The sequence below is a fragment of the Branchiostoma belcheri genome, unplaced genomic scaffold (assembly GCF_001625305.1).
Source record: "Branchiostoma belcheri isolate BF01 breed outbred unplaced genomic scaffold, Haploidv18h27 scaffold87, whole genome shotgun sequence".
In the NCBI taxonomy this organism is placed as follows: domain Eukaryota; kingdom Metazoa; phylum Chordata; class Leptocardii; order Amphioxiformes; family Branchiostomatidae; genus Branchiostoma; species Branchiostoma belcheri.
In genome coordinates this window covers 1,295,424-1,318,173 of record NW_017804542.1, presented here as the reverse complement: position 1 = coordinate 1,318,173, position 22,750 = coordinate 1,295,424, and the positions used below count along the sequence as shown (strand labels likewise).

Here is a 22,750-nt window from a genome sequence, read left to right as displayed (position 1 = left end):
CTTAAAGTAACAGGGGTCCTTCCCAGTGTGAGTGGTTCAAACCTTACAGTCGTGTCCTCAGGTTGACATCTTTAGAAGGCGATTGTCAATCCCTCCGCAAATGTGGTAAATCTCAGTTAAAACCCTAGTCCTGCGGAGCACAACAATTGTTGTTCTGCACATAAAGTACCATCTATATGACACCCTGTATAGGTACGATTTGGGGGTATTTCTCTTGCAACGCATCACACCGCAGCGAAACGCAGCGAATGCGGATCCGAAGTAACTATGCCACTGCAGGGCAAATTTGGGGGTCTATGATCTAATTAAGACATGAAATTATTGAAAAATATTGCGCCAGGAATGCCAGCAGGACAAGGGTTAATAGAAATGTTGAACAAAACATACTGCAGTGTTCCCAACCGAGTTATAGCCTTACTTCTGCCCTAGCAACAAGTGCCCTGTATATGCATGAGTCTGTCGGCATGACGACATGAGGCATGTAGGCTGTGCCAGGGTCCCTCCCTCCCTATTGTTTCTCCCTGTGAGCTCACGCAGTGTGGAGACAATCATTCTGGTCCCCCTAGAGTCAGGACAGGGATCACTGCTGCTGGGATCAGGATAACAGAGGATGCTTAAGCTTACTCTACGCAGAGGTATAATATTTGATGTGATTTGTGATTTTTGGGATTTTTTTCTGTCTTTTTTGTAGTTTTGCCGGCCAAACTACTGTGGCGTATAGGATTTTACCTTGCCAATTTGAAACAGTGTCATTTAATGTAGCCACTAAAAAATTTGCTTGGGGATTACTGGAATTTGTGGTGAAGAGAGAGAGAGTTAATCCACAGAGTTAATGGGCTAGAGCGTGATGCTAGCTATATTCTGTTGTGTTCTTGAGAGGGAGGCAAAATCTTGTTTTTCCTAGTCATACATTTTTTCTCTGCTTCATGGTGGTTGAAGAATTTAGAATTTTGAAAGGTTAAGTGTAAAATTTGAGCATAGAAAGCACTCACTGCAAATTTTCAGTCATTGATAATCGCTGACCTTGACAATGTGATCTGATTCACTGCACTCTGGCTTTCTGGAACCCGGAAAATTCATGGTGAGTTAAAATTTCTTTGTGTTGGAACAAAGCACAAATTTTACATCAGATTCTATGGATTCCATCAACACAGAGAGCTTTCACTTGAAATTTGAAAGGTAAATGGAGAACGTACTTCCTGCTATATAATTTTTGGCAGCCACTACAATAACTGTTCCACCAGCATTATATTCACTGTGTGGTCTTGAAGAGAAGTCGTGACAGAATGTTGAGTTAAAAACCTTTCCCGACTTGGATACAGACTCGTTTCCAGTTTTGAGGTGGTTGCTGAATCTGAAAGGTTTGTTTCCGTGCTATTTTTGGCAGCTAGCGCTCCCGTGGCCTGCATTACATACATCCACTGTGTGTTCACCCTAACAGGGTTATGCAAATGGTGACTGACGCTGATTCAATTGTCTGCTTCCTGACTGCAGGGCCGACGAACGACGTCAGATGTTTAGACCAGAACCCGTGGACTAACACTGGGGTGTGAGCACCCTGCAGACTACAGTTCTACAAGTATAACAACGTCGTCTTCTCAGACGTTTGTGGACGTAACTGTGGAATCGCTGAGGAACTGTTAACGACAATTCTACAAGCAACATCATCGTTGTTGTTTTAGAAAAGTGGGGAGAATTTTGTGGAAACTGAGCCTGCCAACAACAATTCTAGAAGGAGGAACTTTGTCAGAATTTCAGAGATTGTTGACGCTTGGAAGTGTTCTGCTAACAAGGATTCTACAAGCACCTGATTATTGTCATCTTGTGAGAGCTCACAGATTCAGAAACAGAGTTTTTGGACGTTCAGAAGTGCTCTGCTAACTGTTGAACGATTCAACAAGCAACATCGTCATCATTTTGTGAGAGTTCTCACAGACTCAGAAGCCAAGTTTCACAATGGATTTTGCGAAGGGAAAACTTCAGAGGAACTTTGACGTGACAGATAACATCCTGCACAGACACTCTCCCACAGAGCTGCGAGCCCACAGTCTGCCTAACGTCCTTCCCTCATCTAAACCTGCCGTGGACTACTCACACCAGGTCTACATCTACGCCAGCCAGGTATGTGTATTGTATCATTTAATGGTATAATTGATTAATAATAAAAGTCTTTATTATATTTGCAAAATCATGCCCAAAAACATAATTAATTGAACACAAATAAGTAAATTATAATCTAAGATAAAATACATTCAAATTCTACCATAAAAGGAATGAATTATACAGTAAAACATATTACAATTATTATACAGTATACACATCTACAAATGTAGACTTAGGCAATACACATTATGATACTGTACAAGAAAACGAGTCTAAAATCCTTTTTGAGCCTAGCATCAATGTACCTTTAGACGATACATCTTTCTGTACATCTTCTTGTACATAATGTAATGGTTTGTAAATTGTGTACTATGTGTCCAGTTCTCTACATGTCTGTAAACTTTCGTTTTATAACACTTCAGGTGTTTGAGAGCCTCCTGCCGAAGGTGGACAGGGATAAGGAGGTGATCAGGTATGCCAGGAGAGGGGACGGGGAGGTACCCAGGATCCCATTCAGGGACGACGTCACCAAACGGGAAACTTACAACCTGGCCTTCACCACTCTCAAGTGTGAGTACAACACTCTAATAATCCTTAAACCCTACATTATTTACAACCTGGCCTTCACAACACTCAACTAGTGTGAGTACAACATCCGACTTCTCTTGAAAAATCTTTTATTCAGGAAAAAATTGAAAAGCCTCGAGTCTCTGGCCTGGCCTTCACCACACTCAAGTGTGACTACCTGAACTATTCTTTAAAAATCCCCAACCCCTACAACTTACCTGCCCTTCACAACTGTTAAGTGTTAAGTACATGTTTTCTTCAAAAAGCCCCAACCCCTAGAACTTACAACTCTGCCTTTGCTACACTCAATAGAAACAAGTACAATAGAAACAGTCTTTTTTAATTTCTAATGCAGGAAAAACATAATTAGGTACATATCAGGTAAAGATAAACAAACCAAGGCAACTAATCAAGTTTAAGATGACATAAACAAAAACCTGATAGATTCACGTTTTTTTAGCGTAATAACATGTGAACACTTCTTCAAGCAGCAATCCAACACCTTTTCCATTTAATTTAGTAATACCGAGAGCTGGTAGTAAAAACTCCCCCCAGGCTTTTTTTTAATGCCCATGAGCTTAAAGTATTAATCCCAATAGGAGACTGTCCTTAAAGCTTTGAACAAAGTTCATCTATTTGTTGCAAAGTATAACTACAAGTCAGACTCTGAAGAAGGAGGTTAAAAAGGCTCTGTCATGATCATCCTATACAAGTAAGTGGCCTGCTCAGGACTGAACTCCCGTGGCTCCTGTAATGGTTGTTTCCATAACCCCAGCCTGGAGTGGGTGATCAGAGACACTTCACTGTCAAACAGGCTTTCAGCCACTTCTGTACAGGTTTGTTCAGTACAACTGTTTATCCACCATCTGTTCTGTAAAACATGCTTCCTGCACGGCTGGACGCTCATGAATTGGTGGAAAACATTTCACATGAGTGGAAAAACATTTAGATGAATGAAAAACCTTTTAGATGAATGGAATAACATTTGTACTCTGTAATAACATTTACTGATAATAAAGGCCACATAAATTTATTTCCTTGGCTGTCAGACATCTTTGAATTAAAATGTTTGGAAGAGCTTAAGGACTTGGTAGATATAGGGCTGGGAGGAAGACTAAATTCTGACTGAAAATGTGAACCAATTTAAGTAGTCATATTTTCCCTTTAGACTCCCACTTTTTATGTTGATCTATCATTTTAGAATTCTTTTTGTGTGTGTGTGTAATTCTGAGAACCCACAAGTCACATTAGTTGCTGTGGCCTAAGTACGTGTATGTTGACACACAATTTACTGGCAAAACATTGTCAGATGGTGCATCAATTCTACATAAATATTTTCCAATGGTTTCCCCATCAAAGCTGCCCCCTTTCATGACAAGTGAAGAGTTTGTCTTTGTCCAGTTGTCTCCCTTTGTCCTGCCCTGATGTAAAACGGCCTTTTGTTGGACCTAATGTAGTGCAGTGTAAACAGTTTTAATGTCTCCGTTTTCCCTGGAGTTGCAGTTGTTCAAGCAGAACTGGCTACAGCTCTGTGAACTGTTCTTCTTGGGGTTTAAAAAAAGGTTTCAAGCAGCAATTTATTGGGTGATTTTATAGTACATGTACAAGCATGGTCTTTTAAGCATCAAGCATCGACTCCAAGGTACTCCCCATCAAAGCTGCCCCCATTGACACTCCGATTTTTTCCCTGGAGTTGCAGTTGTTCAAGCAGAACAGGCTACAGCTTTGTAAATTGTTCTTCTTGGGGTATAAAAAAAAAGGTTTGAAGCAGCACATTAAGCATCAAGTATGGACTCTAGGGTATTCAGAAGGACCTGGTTGAAGCTTTAAGAGAAAACCTTTTTAAAAGTTGCTGAATTATGCAGAAACTCAAATCTCTTTTGTCCTGAATGTTCCTTTTTGATCTTAGGATAAAAAAAAGTTTCCTGAAACTTTTTTAGTGCATTGTTTGGTCAGCATTTTTCTATTATAATCTACCATCTTTGTACAAAGATTAAACATTTCTTCCATGTTCAAGAATATCATTAGACTTGAAATAAGAAGAGCACAAATTCTCACAGAAATATTTTCTTTGATGTTTTTCCAAAGAGGAGAAACGAAGTATTTTCCAAAGTGTGAAGAGGTCAGACATTAGCATCAGAAAAGACATGTTCTAAGAACCCGGGACTCCATTAGATGCGGCTGACCTTTGGTAGTACAAAGAAAGTGTCCTGACCAGTCAATGGTAAAATCATGAGGTTCGGAAATACCCACAATTTCCAGACGAGCAATTGTTTTCTGGAGTGCAATTGGCAGGGTCCAGTAGTCTAACATGGCTTTTTTTGCTCATACAACTTGTAAATTGACTGCACTTCAAATATGATGGAAATTCATTTCTATCTAAACCCATCACTTCTACAATTATTAAAGAAGGGAGCTCTTTAAAGTTAGCCAAAAAAATTCTATAAAGGACTGCTTTCCTCTTTGGACAAATTAAAAGTCGTCACATGTTATTGTTCTTCTTTTCCATGTGATTTCCAACAAGCCCTCTGGTAAGTAGTTTACTGTACTAAACTAAGTTTTTGTTTTTGAATCCTCAGTTCAGCAGCTGATTGAGACAGTCCTGGTAGAGAGCGGGTTCTTCATCCAACATCCTGTGGTAAGTTTAGAAATTATCAAACAGACTTATTTTCTACCTTGAACATTGAATCTAGCTTTGATCACACTGAAGTAACTGTTTGGCTAAGCCACAGTGTATTATTTATTCTAAGGAGATTAAAAGACAATTTGATTTTTAACCTTCTTTGCTACTCCTTCAAAATCTGTTTATCATTCAGAATTTTCCCTTTGGGATCTCACTGTTTACCTCACTGACTGTTCAGTTTAATTTTATTAGATCTGAGAACCAACAAATAGCATTACAGTAGCCGCACACTGTAGCAGATCAGTCCGTAAAAACACCCACAGAGAATGACCCGTAGAGCAGTGAACTGTGTGTAATGTTAAAGAGATTAACCCTGGTCGAGAGCCGGTCAGTAACAGGTCATACAGGGGCTGCCACAGGCTCCGGGTGGCGGCTTGGTTACCATGGTGAGTTGCCATGGCAATGTGTGAGCCATCTGATCACTGCTGTAATGTATGTATGAAGAGTGGGGTTGTGTGGCATAACAACAAGGTATTCGGCTCAGAACCAAGAGGTCCCGGGTTCAAATCTTGCCAAGTCACTGACCTTGCGCCCTTGGGAAAGGCACTTTATAAAACTTTCTTCACTTTGCTCAGGTGAAAATGAGTATGCCAGTCTGAGAATGATCATTATCATGATCATGGGAGAGTAAAGGAAAACAAACAAACAAACAAACAAAAGAGTAAGCCAGTCTCTCCAGAATCTGATGCTATAGCAGTCACCAAGGCTGTTATACACACGCGGGAAAGCTTTGTTTGTTTTTTGTTTCCTTTTTTAGTTTGTGATGTTGTTTTATTATTTGAGCTAAATGGAATGTTGCTAACCAAAAAGAAATATATGATTTTGAACACACAAAAACGTTCAACCATTCAAAACTTTCAAAATGCAAAGACTGAACTTCTTCTGACCTTTTCCTCAGAATCTATATACACCTCCACGTTGATCTGCCAGGTTGTGGAAATTTCAGTTCATCCAAGAACCAAAACATTGCATTGCTGTGGCCTTATAATTATATGAATATTGTATTCAGGCCTTGAAAGTAAGAGGAACCCAAGTGTAAAATAAATATCCAGCCCTCAGGGTAAGATTTATCCCCACTTGATCAAATAAGTTGCCTTGGCAACAGAGCTCGGAATGGCATTTTCATCCCTCTGCTCTGTGTGGGGTACAGAGAAGGTAGGTTTACATGGGCAGTGGAGAATGGGCTTAGGCCATACCAAGTCAATTTGGTGGTTCTTCGAATAACTGAAAGATCAACATGAAAGCAGAGTCTGTACCTTTAATGCGCCAAAAAACAGTTACTCAAGCAACTGGATATGATTTTGGAAATGGCCATCGTTGACCATTTCCAAAATCATATCCAGTTGCGTTTTTTTGCATATCTTATTACGTGGATGTCTAACCTTCACCGATGTACTTTTAGTGGTTTGTTTGACATCAGGTAAGCTGATTATGAAGGTCCACATACATGTAGTTATATGACAAACATTAGCAGTTGGAATTGGAGAGCAGAGCTAGGTTTTCTAAGAAAAGTTGCATGAAACCCCGAAAGAAAAGATGACTCACTGATGTAAGAACCAAGGAATTGATTTGTCGTAGCTGCAGCAGTCAGTCTTCATCAAGTTCAGACCATAAAACCTTCGGCTATTCAGGTCCCACCACGCTCTTCTCCATACAAGTGAAACGGGTGTAAGATTAATGATCTGCGTGGTAATACTCTGATTCAAAAGGTTCTCTTGTGTTTAAATGCCGGGAGAATCTGTTGTAAGGAAGACATTAATCATGCCTTGAGGGGCAATGACCCTTCTTCCAAGATAATTTTGTACAGAGATGTACAGATAATCGTATGTTATATAACAGTTGTATGTTGTACACGTTATATTTTTATATGTTGTGTACGAGAAGAAGCCAGGTCCAGAATTTTAAAAGACCATATGAGAGTTTTTTGTTTGTTTGTTTTACTTGTTCTAAGTCAGATGACCAGGCATTGAGAAGTTGTTTTTCATCAAAGTTTCTGTTTTTATGTAGCACTACTTAACAGTCAGGGGAGGGTTAGAGCTTTGGGAAGGATTTTGAACCTACAGTGTTTTCTCCATGCAGTCAGATGAAGACCAGAGTCTGGTGACAGTGATCCTGTGTGATCCATGTGTCCCTCCTGTCCTGATGATGACAGTTTCTGTGTTGTTGTTTCTCCACAGTCAGATGAAGATCAGAGTCTGGTGACAGTGATCCTGTGTGCCCCTCCCCTCCTGTCCTGATGATGCTCTTTTCTGTGTTTCTCCACAGTCAGATGAAGACCAGAGCCTGGTGACAGTGATCCTGTGTGATCTGATGAACGGACATTTCCATGTGCCCCTCCTGTCCTGATGATGACAGTTTCTGTGTTGTTGTTTCTCCAGTCAGATGAAGACCAGAGCCTGGTGACAGTGATCCTGTGTGATCTGATGAACAGACATTTCCATGTGTCCCTCCTGTCCTGATGATGACAGTTTCTGTGTTGTTGTTTCTCCACAGTCAGATGAAGACCAGAGCCTTGTGACAGTGATCCTGTGTGATCTGATGAACAGACATTTCCGCCTGCCGCCGCCCGTCCCGAACACTCCCAGCATCCCCATTGTGAAGGAGGTGCAGGAAACTCTCATGAAGGCCAAAACCAAACTCAATGGAGCGCTCGCAAGGAACAGGTAGTGCTTATAAACCTGCATTTCCCCTCTGGTCTCTCAGTCACTGACAAAAGCTAGTGGATACTAGCTGAAACGTCTGACTGTTTCCAAAATCATATCCAGTTGCTTGAGTAACTTCTTTTTGGCATATCGTATTACCTGGATGTCTAACTTACATCGACGTAACAGGTTATGTTTACCTTAAGTTTGTAGAAGGAAAACATTAATTTGTTTTTGCTCTGTTTCTTCTTCTTCTGTTCATAACAAGTAAGGTCAATGACCTGGTCCGTATGGCTGTCACCATGGTAACTGGTGCTGTAGCAGACACCCTGTAGTGTTGGATTACATTATGTAGCAAGTGGCAGGACAGAGTTGGAGGGCCTGGTCACCATATATATGAGTATGTTTGAGTAAGAATAAACAGAGCAGTATGTTGTTAGAGTAGACCACTATGTTAAACATTTTCTACTTTTTTGTGTCCTAAGAATCAAGCACCATACCCTGCCACTGGAGGTCTGAACCTAACTGCAAAGTACATAAATATAGTGTGATATAAGATTTTTTGTCCGTGTCCCCAGAATCAAACACCAGGCCCTGTCCCTGGAGGTTCTTCTAAACCTAAGAGAACTCCAAAGTACCGAGATAACAAGGTTGTGATATAATGTTGTTTTCTGTGTCTGTAGAATCAAACACCAGGCCCTGTCCCTGGAGGTCCTCCTGCCTGACACAGTTAGAGAGAAGGACAAGGCCAGCTCCACGATGCCCATCCATGTCTGGGTCAACATACTCAAACAGAGGTGGGAACTCACAAAATTTCCTTTTTTACACTTATTTGCAGTTGGTATCATAGTTATGTGAGAAAATATTGTTGTGACAAACTGACAAAATTTAGGGAAGGCACATCTGTGCCCTTCCCTGCCAATGTGTGTTTGAATTTGTGAAAAACAATAAAGTGAAAAACAAGTGAGTTTGATCCCAGGGTCGTTGTGAGGGATTGTAGTCATATCGAATACTAGTAGTAAAGCCAGCGGCCTGTGTATGAGGAACCACATTCTTGCGTAAGCCTCATCAAGTGCCAATCCTAAAAGAACCCAACACACTCATCAATAAGAATGTCTGCTAACCAGTTGTAACTATGATCATTTCCCTATCTCTCTCTCCAGTGTGCGTAGTGTGATCAGCTACCTGCGTGAACAGGAGTATGACCAGGTGAGAGATCTGGACAGGCTCACCGGGAAAACTTTCTACCTGGATCCCCTGTGTGCCGACGTACTAGCCTTCCCAGCAAGCACCAAGGACATGTGGAGGGGGCATCCACTCATGGAGGAGGGGTATCTCGTCTTACAGGTAAGGGGGGTGCCTGGTGTTACAGGGGGGGGGTAACAGAAGGGGGGTACGGTCACTACCTGGACCCCCTGTGTGCTGATGTGTTAGCCTTCCCAGCAAGCACCAAGGACATGTGGAGGGGGCATCCACTCATGGAGGAGGGGTATCTCGTCTTACAGGTAAGGGAGTGTAAGAGGTAAAACTTACAGGTAGAAAACATTGTATAAACTGACAGTCTATAATACAGTCTACAAATGTATATACATGTAGTTCCTTTCCTTGGTGCTGAAAGAACATTACTGGTAATACAGAAGACATTTTTTTCAATGTCTTCATAAAGAAGTTTGATTCCGGCCACTTTTGATTCACTCTTGACATCATCATGCTTCTGGAAAGTCAGTGAGTGGTTCACTCATCTGATGAAGGATGATGAGTTTGACGGAAACTTCATGATGAGTTCAATTTTTGTGTTGGATCAAAGTTAAACTTTACCAGTATGGAAAATTAACCAACACAGACCAGCTTTCACTCAAATGTTTCCATGTCCGTTCCCCAGGACCGTACGTGCAGCCTTGCGTGCCACGGTGTTCGTACCATCATGGAGACAGAGGGGGACGTGTTACACACTCACGTGGGAACGGGGCGCACGGCCGCCCACGGCGCGACCTTCCTGGACCAGGACAAGTCTAACCTGTTTGCCTGCGGAGTGGCCGGGGCGCAGCACGTGCAGGAGGTGGAGAGGTTCCTGGGGAAACTCAGCGTCAAAAGTATCCTTTGGTTTTCACCTCAAAACAAGGCTCATGCAAACCACTTTGGGTTACATTAAGGAACTGTAGAGACAGATGTTTGTTCACCCTAGACTTGAAAAGTTTAAGGAGTTTGAGAGCTTATTTTGAAAACTCAGCATTAAGAGTATCCTTTTTTCTCGTGTGGAGTTCACACCTTTTTTGTTATGCGTACATATTGTTCCTTCTTCTTCTCCAAACAAATATAACACCTTAAAGTAGTGACTACTGTTTGCCTCTAACCTAAAACCTTTTATAGTGACTACTGTTTGCCTCTCATTATACTAACATTTGCAGAAGGAAATCATTGGACCAAACGTCTGTCACCATAGTAACTTGTGCTGTAGCGGACACACCGTGGTGTTAGGTTACATTATGTAGCAAGTCAAGTGGCAGGACAGATTTGCTTGGAGTTTAAATTTTTTAAATGTTGTTTTAAATTTCTTATTAAGTTTGCTCAATGCAAGCCAAAAGACAAACTACATTAGTGTGAATCTCCATACATCACCTTAACCCTGATCTTGTCAGATGTCAGACTGCTACAGGACGACTTCCTTGACCTTGACCCCGCTGACCCCAAGTTCAAGAACATCAGGGTCATCCTGGTGACCCCTCGCTGCAGCAGGTCAGGGGTCAACAACGCTGTGGACTTTCTGATGAATGAAGGAGAAGGTGGGCTGAGATTTTGTTGCAGTTTGTAACATGTCATATTTTACTACAAAATGATTCATGTACATCGAGTATGTGATATGTTTAAGTGTACAATGGATATGACTCTTAAAATAACCAACTGTTAAAAACTAAATTGTGACTTTGATGAATTTTTGATTGGCTCCTTCCACCTTGTACATGGAGGGACCCATCCCAAAAAAGCGAACAACACGAAAATAATCATTCATTCATTCATTCATTCATTCATTCATTCATTCATTCATTCATTCATTCATTCATTCATTCATTCATTCATTCATTCATTCATTCATTCATCCATCCATCAGAGACATGCGACTTAGTCAGCAGACCCTGACGTACACTGATATACAACACTGAGTCTACAACAAATAGCTTTGACGTGTGCTAAACACATTCAATGCAATAGACCATTTTTACCAGTCTGGTTGAGCAAATGAAACTTACTGGTTTGCTATTGAATTTCCCATTGCTACAATCAGGAATACATTACGTCAGACACGGTTGGTCTCTTTTGCCAGTAGAAACACCTTCCTTTCAGCACCTTGGTCAGGCATCTAGTAATAAACACTGACTTTTGTATAGTTGAAATGTCTCCTATTGTGATCAGTGGTGTATTGTATAGGAATACGGGGTGTAAGCAATGTAAGGTGTTCCCAGCTAGATCATAATGCTTGGTGCAGCAAAATCTAAACTGGAAAATTCAAACACACATTTCATCCCCAGGAATATTACATATGGACTGTATGACAGCACACTGTATGAGAAATTAGTATGGTCTTTCCTATCACTGATTACTTTATTGAGTCAGACGTACCTTGCCTATATTCACACCAAGCAGAAAGATGCCTATCTGTATCTTCTAGCTGTAGTATCGGTCTCGCCTGCTAGGTGGTGTAACTGCATGGTAGTGTAGTGAAGTGCCTCAGTACAGACTGTCATATCACAGATTACATGTATTTTATTGAGTCAGATGTACCTTGCCTATATTCACAAGGAGCAGATAGATGCCTAAGCTGTATCTTGTAGCTGTAGTACCAGTCTCGGGTGCTAGGTGGTGTAACTGCATGGTAGTGTTGTGCAGTTCCTCAGTACAGACTGTGTTGTATCTCCCTGTAGATGCGACCCTGCTGCGTGACCTGTCTAAAGAAGCGCTGCAGACAGAGAGAGTTCATGAGTTAGCAGGACATCACTGCAGGCTGCTGCAGCACGCTTTCAAATGTGAGTTTTACCCTCTGGGGTTTCATACTGGAAAACTTGAAATGTTTGCAGTGGCTTTATTTTTGCAGTGACCTGTCCACCATGAAATCATGACACTTGGAATATGTGTATCCTGTGTATTACTACAGAATTGTTTCAACTGCAAACTAGCTCAGCCTTTAAGAGTAACGCTACATCTATGTTCCATCTCTTCTGTTCTGAGCACCACATACATTGCTACTTTTTGTACCTTACTTCCATTAGAAATGTATATATAGATTTTGTATTTTCTCTGTTGTTTTAAGTTCTGAACTTGAATGCATCATGACTTGTCTCTGTTCATGTTAAAAAGGAATTTGAATAAAAAGAACTCATCTATTTTTTCTTGTGTCTCCCAACCAGTCCCCAAGCTGGATGCGATAGTGTACCTGACCCGCTCCATCTATGAGGAGGAGAATGAAGAAGTCATCCTGAAGGCTCTGGAGTTTGCCAACAGTCTGCCGGAGAACAAGAGGATCAGGTTCAAGTAAGAGAGTATTTTAAAGATGACTTAGATTAAACTTCAGCCTGCTACTTAACCCCATGAACAAGACAAATTTAGAGCCAAATGGCTGCCCCATAGCAGGCTGAAACCTTTGGAGTTTGCCAACAGTCTGCATAAGAACAAGAGGATCAGGTTCAAGTAAGAACTTCTCACAAATCTTTCTTTATGCTTGGATGTAACATTTCCCTGCTACTTAACCCCATGAACAAGACAAACTTAGTGCCAAATGGAGTAAGGCAGCAGGGAGAAGGTGAAATTATGTTGCTGAACTGAAAGATCTCTTCAGTGAGCTCAGCTCTTTTGAGATCACTGCTATTTTGATATAATGTAGGCACTGTCCTTGGTGCTGAAATCCAAGTTTAGAATATAGCTGTACTGTACATACTAGTGCCTATTTTCCTGTCAAGACCAGTGGAAGAGAAGATCAACTGTTTATTGACTTCATTTGAGTTAAACTGGTTCCAGATCACTTTCCCTTTCATTCCCTCACCTGGCCGTTCCTTACTCCCCCCCCCCAGGTCATACCACCCGATGATGTCTAAGAAAGAGTCGGACCTGAGGAAGGACAAGTTCCTGCAGCTTCAACCTTCAGACAAGGCCAATGGCTGCTTCCTGGCTGTGCTGGCCAGAGAGGTGAGTAATACTCATTAGATATCATTAATGATATGTAGATACCTTAAAACAATGTTTAGAGTTAGATGTTCAAGGGTTAGGTGTAATGTAGCCAGCTGCTGCCACGCTGTGTGCCTGCAAAGCTGGAGTGTTACGCCGAAGGGTGGTCATACCGGCTATACAGATACAGATAATCCTCGTTTTTACCTAGAACTATTGTACAATGGCACTCCCTGCCACCAAGTACAGTAGAGGCATTATCATTAGATAGGTTTAAACAATGTTTACAGTTAGATGTGCAGATATTAGGGTCTTAGGTGTAATGTGGCCAGCTGCTGCCACACCGCGCGCCTGCAAAGTGGCTATAAAGATACAGAAGCTGGTGTGTTATGCTGTAGGGTTTGAAAAGACTGTGACAAGACTTTGCACGTTTTTTCTCACTCAAGTCAGAGTGCACTAAGCTTTGGTTAGGAATGTCCTCCCTTATACAGTTATGGGATGTAAAGCCGGAGGTTCCGTGTTTGAGGAGAGCCACACTGGACTTGTTACACATCATTGTCCAACCAAATGTGGGTGGACCAAATCCTAGAGTCCAGCCTTACACAGCTTGTACTTACTGGTGATGTGCCTAAAGGCAGTGTGCCAGTTATGCAAAACAAACCAGAGTTTTTCCATGTTCCTAACCGCTGCTGTTTGACCCCAGTGGAACTCGAAGCTCTGGCTCCCCGGAGGGGACACCCTGTCCTCCCCTACGCAAGGAAAGCGAGGAAAAGGCGGAAAAGTTCGACATTTCCATTTCTCTTGGTGGACCATGTACGCTAAGATCTTGAAAAAAAAGTCTTGTGCAAAATAAACTTGAAAATAATAAAATTGGCTTCTTCAGACCAAAAACAACCACAAGGCCTGGTCTGTTTTTTGTTAAGATGAGTGAAAGATGCACAAAACATGACACTTTTTTGTTCAAGACACAAAGACTTATTTTCAAGATTTTGGGGTACACCTGCTTGTATTTTCTGTAAATCTTGTGAACCACTGCCCATGTTTCTCACAGCACTGGCAGAAATTTGTTATCAAAAGCACTGCAAACCTTCTGACAGTGGAGTTGAACTTATAGCTAGGTGTGTGAGAGAAAAGAAACAATAAAACCACCAATCAGACTGCAATTTCTTACATTGTACCAACAGGGAAAAGTAAAGCAATTGGTTTTCACAATCTGCACAACTTTGGTGTGTAATTATAGTCACACATACTAGTAATAATCACCTGGAAATAAGACTGCAAAAATTGCAACATCTTTATCAAAAGAATAAATCACATCTCCAGTGGGATAAAATAAAAGAATGAGTTAATACAACTTGCACAACTCTTTGTGAAAAGCACAGCGGGTCACATACTTGTAAACATCACCTGAATCAAAATCACAAGATTGGGAAACAATACTTGGTGAAACTAAAGCTAGCACACGTTGAATGTCAGAATGAATGCAAACCCAGTGCATTGATTTATTCATAATCAGATAAAGCGATCTCGCAGCAAGTCCAGGAAGGTCAAAGGAAAAACACCTGAGTCCAAAGAAAACACACAGGTAACCACACAGGTAAATAAACCTGTCAGGTAAATTTGATTGTCCGGTAAATTTAACCTGGAAATGCACAGGTCTTTAGGCACTCTCATTTTGCATTAACAATGTAGAATTATCAAACATGTACTTTTTTTATGTAAAACAAACTTAGAAATGTAGACAGATTTAAAATGTAAATGCTTTTGAAAAGTTTCAACACTTTTTTCACACTAAAGGAACTTGGGTTTTCCCACATGTAACCGTTTTCTATTTGTGCAAACAGTTATCTGGCTCTGCCCAATCTTAGTTCCTACTTTGTATATTGTTGAGAGTGTAATTGTATAATCATTCATTCATTCATTCATTCATTCATTCATTCATTCATTCATTCATTCATTCATTCATTCATTCATTCATTCATTCATTCATTCATTCATTCATTCATTCATTCATTCATTCATTCATTCATTCATTCATTCATTCATTCATTCATTCATTCATTCATTCATTCTGTATAACAGAGTGTATGGCAGAGAAACACTTCTTACTTTCCACTATAGACAGCAATCACTGACGACTGACGTCCACACCCTTTAAGCTGAATGTGTGAAGTGTTGAAAAACATGCACTGCCATGTTAGACAGAGAAAAGCCAGACTTCTCCCCTGTTATCCAGGTTTCCCTTGAGTCTAGCCCTGCGAGTGATCTGCTCTCCCCCTCCCCCATATACCAAGTGCCTTTCAACTCTGTGGTATCTTTTCATCACGATGACGGGCACAGTATACCATGGACACCCCTGGAAACTCCCACCCAAGATTACGGGCACAGTCTGCCGCGGACACCCCTAGAAACCCCTACAGATGAGACTTGGGGAACAACTTCAAGCAACGGTGAGATTCACAATGTCTCAAACAAATTTCAAGAAACATATTCGGAAGAAAGCACTCCAATGTCTCAGAGTACCAGCGACCAAAACCTTGTTGACTCTGAAACATCAGGGAAAGGCAACAAGAACAACAAAAAGGCAAAGAAAATCAAGAAGGCAACAAAAACCCCCCAGGCAGGACCTGCAGCAAAAAACGTCACAGCAGTTCCAAAGGCTCTTAGCCCTGCCACTGGGGACAAAGATGAGGAGAAGAGTGTTGCAGTAGGCGCGGAAGGAAAAACACAAGAAGGTGATCCTGGAGGGTTGCTAGAACCCCGGGGTGAAGGAGACGGTGAGTCTGCTGCATCTGGGGACCACGTGGGATCCTCTGTAAACAACAGGGACTCACAACACAACCTGGGGACAGGTACCGCTACAACTGGTAGTAACATGGCAACAGATGGAGGTGACAACTTCGGGACAGGTAAAACAACACCTAGTGATACCTCTAGAGCAGTTGGAGGTGAGAAGAAGAACTCTGGTACCATGGCAACAGATGGAGCTGGTAAGAAGAAGAAGAAGACATCTGAATCAGCTAAAGCCACTGTCCCAACATCAGAATCAACCAAAGTGGCTGGCAAAACATCCCGCCCCTCCCCTCGCCTCTCTCCATCTGCCCCAAAGTCCCCCCGGTCCCGGAGCGTGGATGACGGCAAGAAGAACTCTATTACCATGGCAACAGATGAAGCTGGTAAGATTGAGAAAAAGACATCTGAATCCGCTAAAGCGGCTGGCCAAACATCCCGCTCCTCCCCATCTGGCCCAAAATCACCTCGATCCAAGAGTGTTGATGGTACCAAGAAAAACTCTGTTACCATGGCAACAGATGGAGCTGATGAAAAGAAGATGACATCAGAATCTGCTACATCAGAATCAGCAAAGACATCCCGCCTCTTTCCTTCCGGCCCGAAGTCCCCCCGATCCAGGAGCGTGGACGATGCCAAGAAGAACTCTGTCACTATGGCAACAGATGGAAATGATAAGAAGAAGATGACGTCAGAATCAGCTAAATCGGCCAGAAAAACATCCCGTCTTTCCCCGTCCAGCCCAAAGTCCCCCCAATCCCGTAGTGTGGATGATGCCAAGAATATCTCTGTTACCATGGGAACAGATGGAGGTGATAACTCTGGGACAGATACCACAACATCTGCTGGTACCACAGGAACAGACGGAGGTGATGAGAAGAAGAACTTTGGTACCATGGCAACAGATGGAGCTGGTAAGAAGGCATCAGAATCAGCTAAATCATCTCGACTGTCCCCTCGCCCCTCGAAGTCCCCACGTTCCCGGAGCGTGGATGATGCCAAGAATAACTCTGTTACCATGGCAACAGATGGAGCTGACAGGAAGAAGAAAACATCCCGCCTCTCCCGGTCCGGCTCAAAGTCCCCCCGGTCCCGGAGCGTGGACGATGGGAAGAAGTCGGACCTCGGTCCTGTGTACGTTGGGCAGGAGGGCACACCATCATCATCATTGGGGCAGGAGGGCACACCATCATCATCATCACCGGAGGAAGGCCCTGATGGAACGGTTTGGGTCGGTAGCCTGTCAGTCACGGGGGTAACAACCGCACTAGCCTCGCAAACTCACTGGTTAGCAAACACAATGGTTAGGAAAAGTTCTGCAAGGCATTACATTTTATTTGTCACTTCACCAACATTTGGATTTTTATTTTCAATGGTAATAGTTAAATTGATTGTTCTGTGGAGTAAACTGCACATCGTGACCAGAGAGGGTGATATCTGGCTGATATGTTTTTAACTGCACATCAACTTCAGCACCAAGGACAGGACAATAATGCCCGGACTGCACAGTTTGGTGTTCACAGGGTTTTCCCAAAGGTTTTACCATCATCTCGGTTAACCTCCTGTCAAAGTCTTGTCACAGCCTTTGTACTGTTAGCTAAGTTTAACTGTGGACTAGCACAGATAACACTGACTAGTTGTTGTCTGAACCTTGTGAAACTTTCTGTAGCTGAACCTTTTGAATCGTATGTGTTTAATCTAGGACTTAAAAAAACATCATAAGAGACACAGATTTTAAAGCAACTGGATGGATTTCAAATCTATACAGTTGCTAGAGTATCAGTTTTTTTGTGTATTTTATCACCTGGATGTCTAAACTTCATCAACATACCAATGATGATGTTGATTATTATGTTTACCGAAGGAAAATATATTCTTTTTGCTCTGTTCCTTCTTCCATTCCAGACACAAAAGGTCAATGACCAGAACCAGATGTCTGTCACCAGGGTAACTGGTGTTGGGTTACAAAATGTTGCAATTTTACAGCAGGAGGGATTTAGACTCCTGTCACCATATAATTATGTGAATGTGTTTGAGTAAGAATAAACAGAGCAGACCATATGTGAAGGTAAACATTATGCATTTGCTTTGCAAATGTTACCTTTCTGGTAATTTGTTTAATTTTGCCCATTCTGTCCGTTTCCCAGCCGGACTTGGGTGAGAAGCCTCAGGAGGTCCTGACTCGCGCGGCGGCCATCGGGATCCTGGACGAGGTCACCACGGTCGACCCGGTAACGGGAGAGCTCATTGTGCACGGGAAGGGGGGGAAGAAGAAGGACCAGCTGAACCGGCGCGGGAACAAACCGATCTTCGCACACCACAAGACCAACAGGTACAGAACAATATTTTCCTTATGGTGAAAAGCATTTTGTTACCCAGTGTCCTCACCTCTGTACATTTGGAACCGCTTTGTGGATTCTGTTCCTAGTTTTCTGTAACTGTTAAATAACTGACCACCATTATGTATATATATCCAACTTCTGCATGTTTGGGAACGCATTGTAGATACATTTCCCTGTAATCCAATCACGCATGTGTAGATATGTAATTATTGTACATTTGGGAATGCATCTATAGCAGCGACACCTGTGCTGCAGTGCAATGTGAACCAGTCAGAATTGCCCTGAGGAAGGTGACAGACGGTCACTGAAACGTCGACTGTGAATAACACACACGCTTGTGTAAAAAGAGTCTCTTTACTCAATAAACTTCATTCATCCCACAGCAAACACAACGGGATCCCCCTCACCAACCTGGTGAAGATGCGCATGACAGAAAAGAGGAACGTGGTGCCCCCCCACGCACAGGTCGTGGTACATCCCAAGCCGTTCAAATAGACCAATCAGCAAGCAGTTTTTCTATTTTTAAAATTTCTAAATGGAGGGATACTTCAGTGTGGCAAACTGGGTAGGAATGCACAAACATTTAGCATTGTGTAAACTTAAGGAAACTGTCAATACGTACAACACAATGTATAGAGGAATATTTTAACAAAAAATGTATGCATGTAATAATAAATTCTTTTTAAAAAGTGTATTTTATGATAGTTTTGATAGACCTACATTCCCCTACCCTGAGTACAGACGTGAACTATCCGTCCACTGTGCCGTATGTTTTTCACACACACAGTGTGTAACTACCATGTTCAACTATGGATAAGTCCTCACTGTTCCAATTTCCAAGTACAATGTTTGCCACGAATCTTCTGTCAATTCAGTAAAAACTCAGCAGTTCACTCAATGTCAGAGAGTTGTGCATCTATTACTTTTATATTTGATATTCTACCACATTGACCAAAGTGTGATGTTGGAACACATAATGATAACACAAGTATCTGGTTGTTTTACTCAGTCAAGCATGTCTCAGTAGATTTGTTAACACCATGTTTCACAATGTTCTATCTGTTATTTATTCCACTTGTTGAACAGTGTGTGCTGTTACACTGCTGACAAAAACTGTTATTTTACACACTACTGGCTCATGTTTTGATAGATTCAGACTCAATATGTTTGTATCTAAATGTTAAACCGTGTGTGCTGTGGAAGCAGTAGATTCAGACACTGTTTGTATCTATACCAAGCAAGTCCCCATGCCAGGAACTGCCTGTCAAATGTTTATAACAAATCCTGGGGAAACTTGCTCAATGTGTAACAATGTGTTAGACCACACCAAATAACCTACAGTGAAACCACTTGTTTTTCACTGTGATTTTAACACTGTTAACACATTAGTTTGTTCACACACATGTTGTTCATATGTGTTGTGTGTCCACTGACTACAACAGGTTGGAGGGTCAGGCCAAGTTAGTTCTTTGGTTCAAACTAGACAATGCCGATCTGAAAGGTCAACACAAAAAAGGAGCCTAAGTTTGTGCCAAGGTGAATCAGCAAGATCCAAGTTTCCTTCAAACTCCTATGCTTTTATCTTGTCATCTTTAGGCCTTAAAAAATGTTGATTTCTCAAGAAACAAAAAGTGTAAGAACCAAGGAACTGACTTGATATGGCCTGAGATCCTCCATGCCATGTTCTGCATGTGCACTGTTTTTGTCCCTGTTGTCTCCTGTTGGTTGGTTGGTGAAAGCCCCAGCATCACAGCAATGCCCTGTTCTGGACCGCTCCTCCTCAGGCAAAACCAGCCTCCTCCTCCTCCACATCCTCACCAGCCCTGGAGGGCAGCTCTGCTCCTCTGCATCACAGGAAGCCTCCAGCTAACAGCAGGGAAGGCAAGGGAAAGAACTAGACTAGTTCAGGCCAGGACATGGAGCACATTGAGAGTTTCTAATCTGTTGTTCAGATGTGTTACAATGTCATATCAAGACGCCATAGTACTGGATATATAGGTGTGCCATTGGTGAAAGAGCTAAGTTGTATGAGCCAAGCATCTTTCTGTATGTGAAAACAGTTTTAGTTTCTGAAGCTGTGTATGTCTGTAAAAGTGTAACAGATCAATTCTGCAGGTTTGCCAAAGTTGTTAATTACTAGCCGTGGAAAGTTCAGGTCAAGTTTGTCCACAGAAGTTCTGTTGTTGTAGAAAAAACTTTTCATAATAACTGATTGTTACGTTATTGTTACTGAACATGTAACTAGTTTAACACTGTCGGGTTAGAGTTTTGTACGTTTAAATTGATTTTGATGTACATTGTATTCTCAATACAGCAGCACATATTTCTAGTACATGTATTGTATAACAGAGCCACTCAGTGGACTAGAAGTACCCATAGATCCACTATAGACGGTTGTTGGGAAATAATCTAAGGGACCACACAAAAAGGTTTTCACCTGTCCACAGTAGCCAAGTGGGCCTCATGCTGTTGTCCCTAGCACAGGCTTGAGACTATATGTAGATATCACTATGACTGTGAACATAATGTTTTGGGCAATTCAAAATTTACAGGTCATCAGGTGCCAGAACTTAGCAATGTGCTGTTCAATAAAGAAACTCTTTGCATACTTTTCTTGTGACTTATGTGTTTTTATTCTATTGACTGTTCAATAATAGGTTACAATATTATGTACGTAAGATTTCCTGGATTTCCTTGGCGCTGCATGCTGGGACCATTGCCTGCCCACTCAGGTCTACTAGCACACATGGAGATCAACCAACACACACAAACACAGCCAGACATAGAGTTAGTCCAGTTCAGTTTTATTCTGTACTATTTTGCAGCGTGGTACAACACTAGGTCTGCTGTGTGCAGGGCCGAAGCCTCGGGCTCCGAACCACTGATCGAGAGATTTTTCTGTCACGGCTAGCTGAAGACAGAAGTCATGCAATTTGCATTTTTTACCCAATCACAGAGGAACACTGGAGTGGCGGAATACAGTACTGTATTGTGAGGCGGCTATGGTATCCAGAACCGTGCCTGTCTAGTTCTTTGAATGTATCAGGGTCAGGATCAGGCACGGATCTGGATAGTCTCTGCATATCCAAGAAAGTAGATTTGCCCCAGGCACGGTTCTGGATATGCATGAACTATCCAGAACCGCACCTACCTAGTTCTGTGTCTGAATGGGTTAGGGTTAGGATCAGACACGGTTCTGGATAGTCTCTGCGTGTATCCATGAACGTAGATTTGCCCCAGGCAAGGTTCTGGATATGCGTGGACTATCTAGAACTGTACCTGCGCATAGTTCTGGATAAAGCACGGTTCTGGATACAACAGTGACTGCCTGTCAACGTTGTTAAACGGGAATTGAGAATGTCTTACTGTCTTCACCACCAAGACCCTTTTACACAAATACTTGCACAAGAAAGCAGGTACTCAAGAAAGTGGATAAATTTTGAAAACTGTCAATTTTAAACTGTCATGAGGCGGTTTTCAAAATCTATCCAGTTGCTGGAGTAAATACGTTCTTGTGTATTTCATTACCTGGATGTCAAACCTTCATCAATGTAACTTACATGTACAAGAACATTTTTCAACATGTTCTGAACCCTTCTGAATGTTTATACACCACCAAAACTCGAACCCATCTAACAACGCTGACAGGCGGCAGTTCTGAAACATCAAAGTTTGGCCTTGTCTACTGTAGATCGTTGATGTACATGAGAGATTCTGGCAATGTCGACACTTACATAGTTCATACCACTGCAGCAGACTAAATCTAACAACTCTGTACTCTACGCTAAAAACTCAACAACCGTCCTCTCCAGCCAACTTAAGGTTTACCTGTCCGTAGTTTCGATACCGTTGGATTGCGTACATTTTTCGGGTCAGAACACCCGGACACCACCAAAAAAAATGTTTGAAAATAAAAGTTATCTATCGCTTACAGGTACTACACTACATCTAGGAAGGCTGGACAGGGTTATTCAGAAATATTTGCTACTTTTACATTGCAAAATTCTTCGATCTAAGCTATTTCTCATTCTCATAATTTTTTTGTATTCACAAATATACCTCTATATCGGATACATTAGGCCAGCTCAAATTAAATTCCCACCATTTATTTTTTACCATTTTAATTCCCCAGTTAAAAGTACAATTTGGCTGGCAAAATTTCTAGATCTCAAAAAGAAACGTAAGAATTCCACAACTTCCATTTTCCATACCTGTCTCCCGGTAACTTCTCAGTAAGAAACAAGAAAGCTTAACTATCAAAACTAACTAGTTAGGTCATAAGTTAGTGAGATAAATATGAGTAAAATAAATGTTAATATTATGTTATTCCTAAAATACGCATAAGTATGGCTTTCTCCCTCCTATGTTTGACCATCCTCCATAAATTGCACCAAAACTTAAATAAAACCCATATAAAATACCATGTAATAAACTAAAACTAGTCTTGCATATATTGCATATAACAA

At 41.7% G+C, this 22,750-nt stretch overlaps 1 pseudogene; it reads left to right on the top strand.

Annotated features, from left to right (window-relative positions):
- Nucleotides 1-329: 329 nt before the first annotated feature.
- Nucleotides 330-20,890, top strand: LOC109487255 (annotated as a pseudogene).
- Nucleotides 20,891-22,750: the final 1,860 nt, after the last annotated feature.